The 10,066-nt window shown below is 33.7% G+C and overlaps 1 long non-coding RNA gene across 1 annotated transcript; it reads right to left on the bottom strand.

The window, feature by feature from the left end:
* Positions 1-2,876: 2,876 nt before the first annotated feature.
* LOC140886443 (uncharacterized) lies at positions 2,877-3,376 on the bottom strand. Its single transcript, XR_012151558.1, has 3 exons — positions 3,314-3,376; positions 3,001-3,209; positions 2,877-2,931 (listed from the first exon to the last, which is right to left on the bottom strand). It is a non-coding gene; the product is annotated as an uncharacterized lncRNA (long non-coding RNA).
* Positions 3,377-10,066: the final 6,690 nt, after the last annotated feature.

The raw sequence follows: 10,066 nt of genomic DNA, 5'->3' as shown, positions 1-10,066 counted from the left end.
GTTTGGTTTATCCATTGGGCCAAGTTTGTTATTGGGCCTAAGATGTTTATTTGACTTTATTTATTTATTGAGTCTAAGGTGTTCATTGGGCTTAATTTAGTTATTGGGTGTAAAATGTTTATTGGGTTTAATTTATTTATTGGGCTTAGTTCTTTATTTGAGATAAAATGTTATTTGGGCTTGAATGAATTGGTTTAGTTATTGAGCCAAGATTATTGGGCTTAAGATATTTATTGGAGGTTTAATTTAATAATTGAGCTAAATTTGTTAATGGGCCTAAATTGTTTAATTTATTTGGTTGGACTAAGTTCTAAGTTGAACTAAGTAATATTGGGCCAATCTTAGTCTAATTGGATCAATTTAAGTGTGATTGGGATAGTTTAAGTATTATTAGGTCAGTTTAAGTGTTATTGAGTCATCTAAGTATTATCAGATGAATATGAGTTTAATGGCTTTAGTTAAGGGGCAGCAACTCGAACTAGCCAGTGACAAACAAAATACTCCGTAAATATATATTTAATAGATGTATATGTATATTTTGATATAAGTATTATTTTTATTATGAAAATGAATTAAATATATATTTACGGGCAAAATTTTAAGAAAATGATATTTCTAAGTTCATGATTCATGCATGTATTTTATGATGAGATAACGGGCATGTAAAGAAAATATTTTTGGGAAATTGAAGTGATTTGTGACAAACACGGGACTGGAGGTCGGGATACCGGGCCCGATGACCTTTCCACTTACGATTATGAGCCTATGGATCCCCAAAGGTTGGGTGAAGTGGCATAGGGCGTTAGGGGTACACCCTACAGGCCGCCACCACGTACGATGGATTTAGATTGATCAATCGAATTAGGTTACACTTCACTGATATGACCCACATAAAATGATTTTTATGTTTATGACATGCCAATGCTTATGTTATGTATTATGTTACGTATTATGTTATGATATAGATTACGACGCAGTTTATGCATACGATTTTACAATCATGCATGCATTAGAATCACTACAAGAAAAAAGGCTAAAGACAACGGTGAAAAACCGTTATCGTAGGCCTTTCAAAACTGTTGTTAAAGACTATGTTGTTAAAGGGGGTGCTTAAAGACAACGGTGAAAAACCGTTGTCTTTAGAGTCAAAGACAACGGTTTTTCACCATTGTAAAACCGATGTCTTTGCTTTCAAAGACAACGGTTTTTCACCGTTGTCTTTGAATACCCCTTTAATAACACAGTATTTAACAACAGTTTTAAAAAGCCTACAACAACGGTTTAAAAACGTTGTCTTTTTTTAGATAAAAAACAAAAAAAATTTAAATACACAATAGCTAGTATTACAAATAATTTAAAATAGAAAATTCAAAAATAAAATTTAATATACAATTTGCCAATGTTCGAAAATAATATTTACAATACTCTAAAAAAATTCAAAAACAATTAATAAAATGACTACAAATGACACTAATAAAACAAAAGTCAAGCAACACAACCACCAAAAAGATCTTAGAAAAATGTTCAAAACAAAAAAAGCTCTTAGAAGACTACAGAACTCTGATAAGATGATTTTCCCATCTTCGTCGATATTTGCAGATCAACCGAGTTCCTCAGACACGTGTGCTACCATGCAACAAAAGAGCACAAGTTGAGGCTTTAATTTAAATCAAACGACAACATATTTTCACAAAATTTTTATATTTTGTGAATGGTGTAAGAATAGATACTTCATGGCTTTAATTTAAATCAAACGACAACATATTTTCACAAAATTTTTATATTTTGTGAATGGTGTAAGAATAGATACTTCATGCTGATTGTCTAATGTCATAACATATTGCAACGTCAACTATTTTTAAAGCATTGGATCAGTCCAACCTCGTAGCATATGATTGTGATGATGTCTCTATATATTTGGTTCTTTGCATAAAGTAAAGTGACTTAAAAGGGATAAACACAAATACTAAGCATTCTAAGTTCATCTGGAGTTATAAATCCATCTCCATCCACATCGAATTTTTCAGTGTTGCTATCGATCTACTCACACCCCACAGTGTATATATATATTAGCAATCTACAAAGCTGCCAAACATGAAAATGCTTGTGCTAACTAGGATATAAATTTAAGTTCCTTGTTATATTAGATATAATTAAATGCCAAATAAATTAAATTCTGAACACATTGTAAACTCCATGCTTCAAGAAAATCAGGAGAATTCCCTTCTATGCAAACTCGTATCCACCTACCCATAGAAACATGTCTTTTACAACATTTCTTAAAGATTTTATTTGAAATTAAACACAAAAAACGAAATTTAAAACCACCCAGAAAAGGAACAAATTCAGATATTCTCCAAAAACAGCAATAAAGCAAGATCAAGAGCAAGAGCAAGAGCAAGAGCAAGAGCAAGAGCAAGAGCAAGAGCAAGAGCAAGAATCTCATACCCAAATAATTCCCACATGAAACCTGACATCCTGTTTTGGGTCACCAATGGGAAATGAAACACGTACTTGGATAAATCCTGGGAAGTTTTACGTGAATCACGAGAATATCACAATGCTACGTATATACACAGACAGATATATTTATTAATTAGTATTTTATTTTATATATCTTAAAAAGTTAGTTTATGAGAATTTGTATGTTTTATGTACTTCTCAGAGGGCTGGCTCACAAAGCATAAACAGAGTATTAATTCGGAGGGCTGGCTCACAAATTAAGAAGTTGGGGCAATACAAATCAAACAAAGAATCTAAGAAGATCACCAAAGAAAGGGAATGTCACAACAATGAAAAGGGTAAAAGCTGCAATATTTAAACCATGATAAGATTCTCACCTACATCGCTAAGCACAAATCCAGAAGGGGTGATGCTAAATCTCTTCAAAATCGTCCTCTCAAACAAGTCAAATACCGGCATTGCATAAACCTGTAGGCACAATCTTTTAGTCAAAGTTTAGTTACGCATGAAAAACATAAAACATATAAAAGAACCCACGAGAATCTTCCTACAATATTTGTTTCCAATATATGAGCGCATAAGAACATCCATAACGACCAATATTCTAATTATCAGAATCCAAACATGCCCATATCTGGCCTATATGTAGAAGAACTAGTGTTTATTGAATCCGATGATCTTATTTTCAGCTACAAGAACAGATATCCCTATATTCTCTAGAAGCGTGACTTGCTCTGCAATAGTTCCTGCATTAAAAAAACAAATCATCGGAAACAAACTGTCATTCTCAAGTTTACACTAGCAAATAAACTGTAAAACAAAGTATCACGGTAGAAAAAAATTCCTTTACCCAACAAAAGCTTTTCCAATTGCGTTTAACCCAGTAATTGCTCTCAAAAGCAACGTATTTTGACTAAAAATCCACATGAGCCTTGGCATCCACATGAGAATTTGGACAAAAGTCACCTAAAATGTATTTCAAAGATTAACATTACTTAGATTCCAACCTGTGAAAAGTTAATGAATAGATAACATCAGCCTTGGCATCCAACAAAAATTGAAATCAACTTAACCTACAAGAATATATCAAGTATGGAGAATATCTTACTGCTATTTTTCCACTGATATCGGATTGTACCACCATCAATACTGCTCCAAATTTGTCTAAAACAGAGGAGGAATTGAGTAAAAACGGAAAAAATGACAAAATTGAAAAAAAAAAACAGAACGAGAACAAAAACGAAAACAAGAAAGCATGCCACACTAAGCAAGTATTATTGCAGCAATGTCTTCTTTAACCGCAACATATATATACACTTAACTTTTCATTTGACGGGTAGGTTATATCAAAATGAATCCTATATGGAATTCGCGGGGACCTACTGTTTATATCACAGACATACTATAGATTTAACAGGATAATCACATTTTACCCAACTGAAAAACTCAAACTTTCAAAGTAATTATAAAGTTTTACCTTCTTGAAATTTCAAATCTTTGCACATATATACACTTCGAAGCACTTTGGCAGTCCAGGACTGGAAGTCTTTGGCAGCAGCTTGAGCAATCTTCCATTTAAGGGCTTCCTTTGTAGGCACAACTACCTATTCTGCTTCAAGCAATGGTTCCGCCGTGTCTTCTTGAATTGATCTAACATTATCAGGATCCACAAACCAATTATATATACGAAGTACAAACCCACTCTAATCAAAGGTTCTCAGAAATATTTCAGTACAAAATAATTTGAGTATGAACAAAAGAACTAAAAGAATGAAATCAAAGATTGATAGTGTTCCTTTGGCACCGATAAAAAAAAATATGGGTCATCAAATTTTCACTAAAAGACCGTCTCAATTCAACCTGTTGGAGATCAAGAAGAAGGAAAACAAAATGGAAAACCAGCAATAAACAGAGCGAGGACCATTTGAAGAAGAGCAGGATCTGAGTACTAGCACCAACACGCCTTTGCATCAAAAAAATCATGACACTAGGATTTATAATCAAACAATTAGATACTAATGAGAGACGAGGTGGGGAGTGTGGGAGAATCCATACATATGCATTACAGCCAAAGATTATCAAAACATCGAATTGACAGGAAAACTAACACAGTCAATGTTTTTTTTTGAAAAAAAAAATCATTTAATATAATACTAAGATAGTTAATCTTCACTGTAAACCAACACTCGAAAGGTGGTAATGAATTAATAAACATGTACAGTCTAGGAAAAACGAACATGCCAATGATTAATTATCGCAGTAACAAACAAAATGAGAAAAATGAGGCAACATAGGAAGTGGAATTTGAATACAACAAAAAATATCAAATCATTTGGGAGCTAATTCCCAAGATTGTGGAAATTAAATCATTATGTGCCGACGATGAGCAGTAAATGGTAAATTAGACTCTAGAAAACTCCAATGAGAGCAACACCAATCTAGTGCATATACAAATGCTGAAAGAAGGTCAGAGCAGAAAAAAACATACCTTTTGCCAATGACAAATCGAACAATGACAACCTTTTGATCCTCCATCTTTTTCAAAGATGTACCTATATACATATATGTAAACTTTGTAACAGAAACAATAATTCCTATCAACATCACACTTAAATAATTCGACATCTACAAGAATAACAGATTTATATATCAATAATAATGCGATAATTGCAATAAAATTTGAAATAAATCAAGGGGATACTTTTTCAACTCCAAGAAGCCCACTGAACCTCACGATAACGAACTAAAATATCGAGTTAAAAGCTGAAAATAAGCAAAAAAATTGTCCAACTCAAATCCAAACTTATCTGAAATCCGAACAATGCGCTACTCTGTCGGAAACTCCCCGAAAAAGTGAAACCAGCTGCAAAATTAGGGCTTGGAGTAGGATAGTTCCAAGCTTCAAATCCAACCTATAAACAACCAAAATATCATAGAAATGGCGAGAAATCGGTCAGAAACTGAAGAAATTGGGATTGGAAGAAATCGTGAAAAACAAGTCGCGAACACACTTCGTCAAACTCTATTTCTTGCTCAAAAGTGTCGATTGAAGGCTTGAAATGAAGCTTAGGGTGTGAGCAACAAACCCCTAAAATGATTTCAGATTTCAGGCGGAAGTGGACAGCGATTTGGTGCAAGGAAGGTAAAGAAGATAACGGAAGGAAAGGGAACGGGAAAGGATTTGGGTTTGGGTTTTTTTCCTTTTTTTTGGGTAACGTGAGTGTATATATGTATAGATATACTAATAATTTTTTTGGGTAACGTGAGCGTATATATGTATAGATATACTAATAATAATAATAATAATAATAATAATATAGATATACTAATAATAATAATAATAAAGAGTGTAATGTATATGTATTTTAAAAAATAATTTTTTTTTTTAAAAAAATAATAATAATAAAAGAGTGTAATGTATATGTATTTTAAAAAATCATTTTTTTTTAAAAAAAATAATAATAATAAATAAGTGTAATGTATATGTATTTTAAAAAATCATTTTTTTAAAAAAATAATAATAATAATAAAAAATAAGTGTAATGTATATGTATTTTAAAAAATCATTTTTTTTTAAAAAAAATAATAAAAGACAACGGTTTTTAAAAACCGTTGTTATAGGTTCAAAAAACCTGCTCATAGACAACGGTTTTTAAAACCCGTTGTCTTTGACTATAAAAGAAGTCCAAAAAATCCGCTCATAGACAACGGTTTTAAAAAACTGTTGTCTTTGACCTATGAAAGACAACGTTTTTTAATAAACCGTTGTCTATGAGCGGGTTTTTTGAACTTATGACAACGGTTTTCAAAAAAACAGTTGTTAAATGGAAAAAGACAACGGTTTTTCAAAAAACCGTTGTCTATCAAGTGATGTTGAATCCTTATATTCTTGTAGTGAATCCTCAAGTTATTTTTATAAACGTTATGTTCTTGCATGTGGTTTTATTTAGTAGTACTCTTTATTAAAGGTAGAGCATGCTGGGCCTTTAGGCTCACTAGATCTAAATGTTGTGCAGGTGAGTTTTATGTTATTCCAGAGGTTGTGGTCCCGACTGGTGGTGAAGACCTCTGTGCATCCGTGGCGAGCTAGCACACCCGTGACCTTCGCCAGCTCATGTTTCAGTTGATTTAGTCTATGATGAGATATTTTATGTATTTAGCTATTTTCCGCACATGTTTACTATTTTTCATTAGTTTACATACTTTTGAGATTATAGTCGTTTGCATGGATTTTAACCTGTTCGAGTTTTCTAAACTTTTAAGATGCAATTGATTTTTATTATGCATTAAATTTTATGAAAATATATTTTAAGTATAGATGCATATATGTATGGGCATATATGTAATATAAAAAAAATTCCTTCGAGTTTGGTTCGTTTCATTCTCGAGTCCAAAGTGCCGTTTTTTTTAACAGGCCGAGCTCTTGAGAGGGTGTTGAGGTTAAGGGTTTCTTCCACTGTGCGGGAGATCAGCTGAGTGAGCTGATCTAAAGTCAGGTTGACCACATTTCCTCCTCCGCCCTGATGACCCGACATATCCACGTCTTATCTCAAATTTCCCACAGACGACGCCAATTATGCTACTGAGAAACGTGATCCCTTGGCTGAGTTAAGAGATCTAGTCCGACCTATCAAGAGCCTGCAACCAACAGCAAGAGTTTTAATAGCGGCCGGAAGATGTTTATGGTGTATCCCCTTTGACGCTCAAGTCAGATGCAATGACAACATAATATAGAGAGTGATGTGTGTGCACTCGATGATGTGTAACCCCTAACATTAATGAAATCAAACCTGGTTTTTATAGGAGAGGTATCCGGATTTGATGTTTCCCTTCCTTAATTAGAACACGTGAATATAGGGATTGGAATCCCGTTAATCTTGGCTGAGATCTTGTCCAAATCCTCCCTAAAGATAGAAGGGCGTTGAATCTATGAAGTGATTTGATATCGTTTGGATGATCTGGTGTTCTAACCGAGCTCACTCGATGGCCGACCTGAGAGACTAGCCGACCTCCCCCGTTGGGTGACCTACCACCTTGCCGACCTGGGATTGATGGTGAGGGAGATGTGCCGACCTGCCACCTGGAACGACCTTTCATCTGGTTTATGAGTGCAAACGAACTGAATTGAGCCGAATAATGATAAAAATTTAAGGCTCGAATTTGGCTCGAATTAAGTATATTCGAATTTGAGCTCGATTCGAAGCTCGAAAAGTTCAAATATTTTGGCTCGAGCTCGGATCGAAATGAAGTTCGAGTTCGGCTCAAAATATTCGAATCAATTTGTGAACTATTCAAACTATTGCTCGGATATTATGGTTCGAAAAGCTCGAAATGTCCGAAAAGGTTTGAAATGTATATATATTTATTATATAATTATATTATATTAATAAAATATTAAGGCTCACGAACTATCAAACAAAATAATTTTCGCTCGAGCTCGGCTCGAAAAAAAGTTCGAACATGTTCGGATTCGAATCGAGTTCGATAAGTTCGAATACAAATCAAATATTTATTGAGCCAGCTCGAGAAGCTCGCAAACTGGCTCAATTCGTTTACACCCCTAATCTGGCCGGCCTTAGATCTGGCCGGTCTGAGATCGGTGGTGAGGAAGCTGTGAAGACCTGCCACCTTGGCCGACCTGCCATCCAAGGGCGGATCCAGGAATTTTTTCAAGGGAGGGCACCCGAATAGAGAACCAAATATCACAAATAATTTATTATGACTTCATTCGTCAAGCTACGAAATATATCATTTTCAATATAAGTAATTAAAATATCATTTAAATATTCATCATCCACTCAATTACGAAAATGATTCTTAATAATCTTCATAGAAGAAAATGTTCTCTCCACTGTTGCAGTTGAGACAGGTAAAATCAAAGCCAAAGTCACAACCAATAAAATCAAAAAACACTTATTTAATAATTCGATCAACAATCTCAATAAACAAAAGTATAACGCCTCACAATCCCATCAAATAAGAAACAAATTGACAATCACATAAACATTAAATATTAAAAGTTAGTAATTTTAACAACAAAACAAGTCGGCCATCACAAAAAATAGATAAAATAGACAATCTTAAAAAAAATCAAGAGAAAGAGTGAGAGAGAAGAATCAAAGGATTCACACCTTGTAAGCTGTAGAGAAGGTTTAGGTGACCAAAGATGAATAAAGAAGTTTTTAGGTTTAAATGTTAGTATGAAAAAAAGGCTAAATCCGAATGTGGAATAGATTGACCAGATTTTCTCGTCTTATTTTATGAACCAACAAGTGCAATTGAGAGATTTTTCTGTACCTCAAAAAAATCGGCCCATTTTTAATTTAAAAATAAAATAATAATCAAATTATTTTTCCAAACTCGGTCGGCTCCTCATGATTCATGACAAGGCCCATATGTGAATTTTCGTTGAACATTTTCTAGTTTATATCAATAAATTATAATTTTTAATTTGGGTACGTATTTTTGTAACTTTACATAAAAAATTCAAGGGGGGCAGTTGCCTCCTAGCCCCTAAGTGCAACCGCCCCTGCTACCATCTGGCCGATCTGAGATCGGTGGTGAGGGAGTTGTGCCGACCTGCCACCTTGGCCGACCTGATGAGAGGTAAGGGTCATTGTTGGGATGAGCCGATCTCATCCAGGGGTATCACATATATATGTATAATTATTCATCTAATAAATTTTTACCATACACAATTGTTTTTCTTAGTGGATTTATGTTTAGTATTTATAAAATCAAGTAACGAAGAAGATAAATTATATAAACCATGCAGATATTTCAAATAATTTCATTAACCATTTTTAGGGTACAAGGATTCAACAAATGGGGTATGGAACAGCACAGGCGGCTAAAGTTTGCTTTGCTTTCTGTGAGGTAAGATAAGGAGTCATAATGGGACTCTTGATGTAATTGCAAAAGCATGGCATCTGCTCCTTCAGCTTTGTACAGCATTCCGGGATCGGAGAAGCGCCGCCAAATATCGCCCCAATGCATGGGCTGAGCACCGTTATGTCGCAATTTGCCGCGGACGTTCCTTGTATTCCGAAGACCATTACCGCTGCTAGGCACCAGAAAGCAAAAGTAGAAGCCGACTTGTTCATCTTCAGGCAGAAATTAAAATGGAGGTGATGTATACTATAGTACTATACTGTATATCTTATAAAGTTTGTGTAGAAATGGAGTGGCATTTATAGGGGTGGGCAGCAACAAATTTCTGGAGAGGCATTGATTTGCCGGGCGGGATCCTTATACTTTGTTACCAAATATAAGTTGGATTGTGTTAATTATATTATGATTTTTATTATACATTAGTAACCCGATGCTGCCTACCATTTTGTTTGTTTTTCTTTTTCTTTTTTATTTTAAAAATGGAGTTTAATAAAATATTGTAATTAATTAGATCAATTTACATTACAAATATAAGGTAAAATTGTAATTATCAACGTCATTTGTAAGGTTAACTTTGGTAAGTATCAAAATGAATAATAGTATATAAGATTTATATATATAAAAAAAATCTTGTCGTTTGTTTTGTTTTAATTATTTTACTATATATATATATATATATTATTAAAGTAGAGATGCTCTAATTAACAAAATT

The sequence above is a fragment of the Henckelia pumila genome, chromosome 3 (genome assembly GCF_033568475.1).
Source record: "Henckelia pumila isolate YLH828 chromosome 3, ASM3356847v2, whole genome shotgun sequence".
Taxonomy (NCBI): domain Eukaryota; kingdom Viridiplantae; phylum Streptophyta; class Magnoliopsida; order Lamiales; family Gesneriaceae; genus Henckelia; species Henckelia pumila.
The sequence above is the reverse complement of the archived record's forward strand: the minus strand, read 5'-3'. Positions and strand labels throughout refer to the sequence as shown.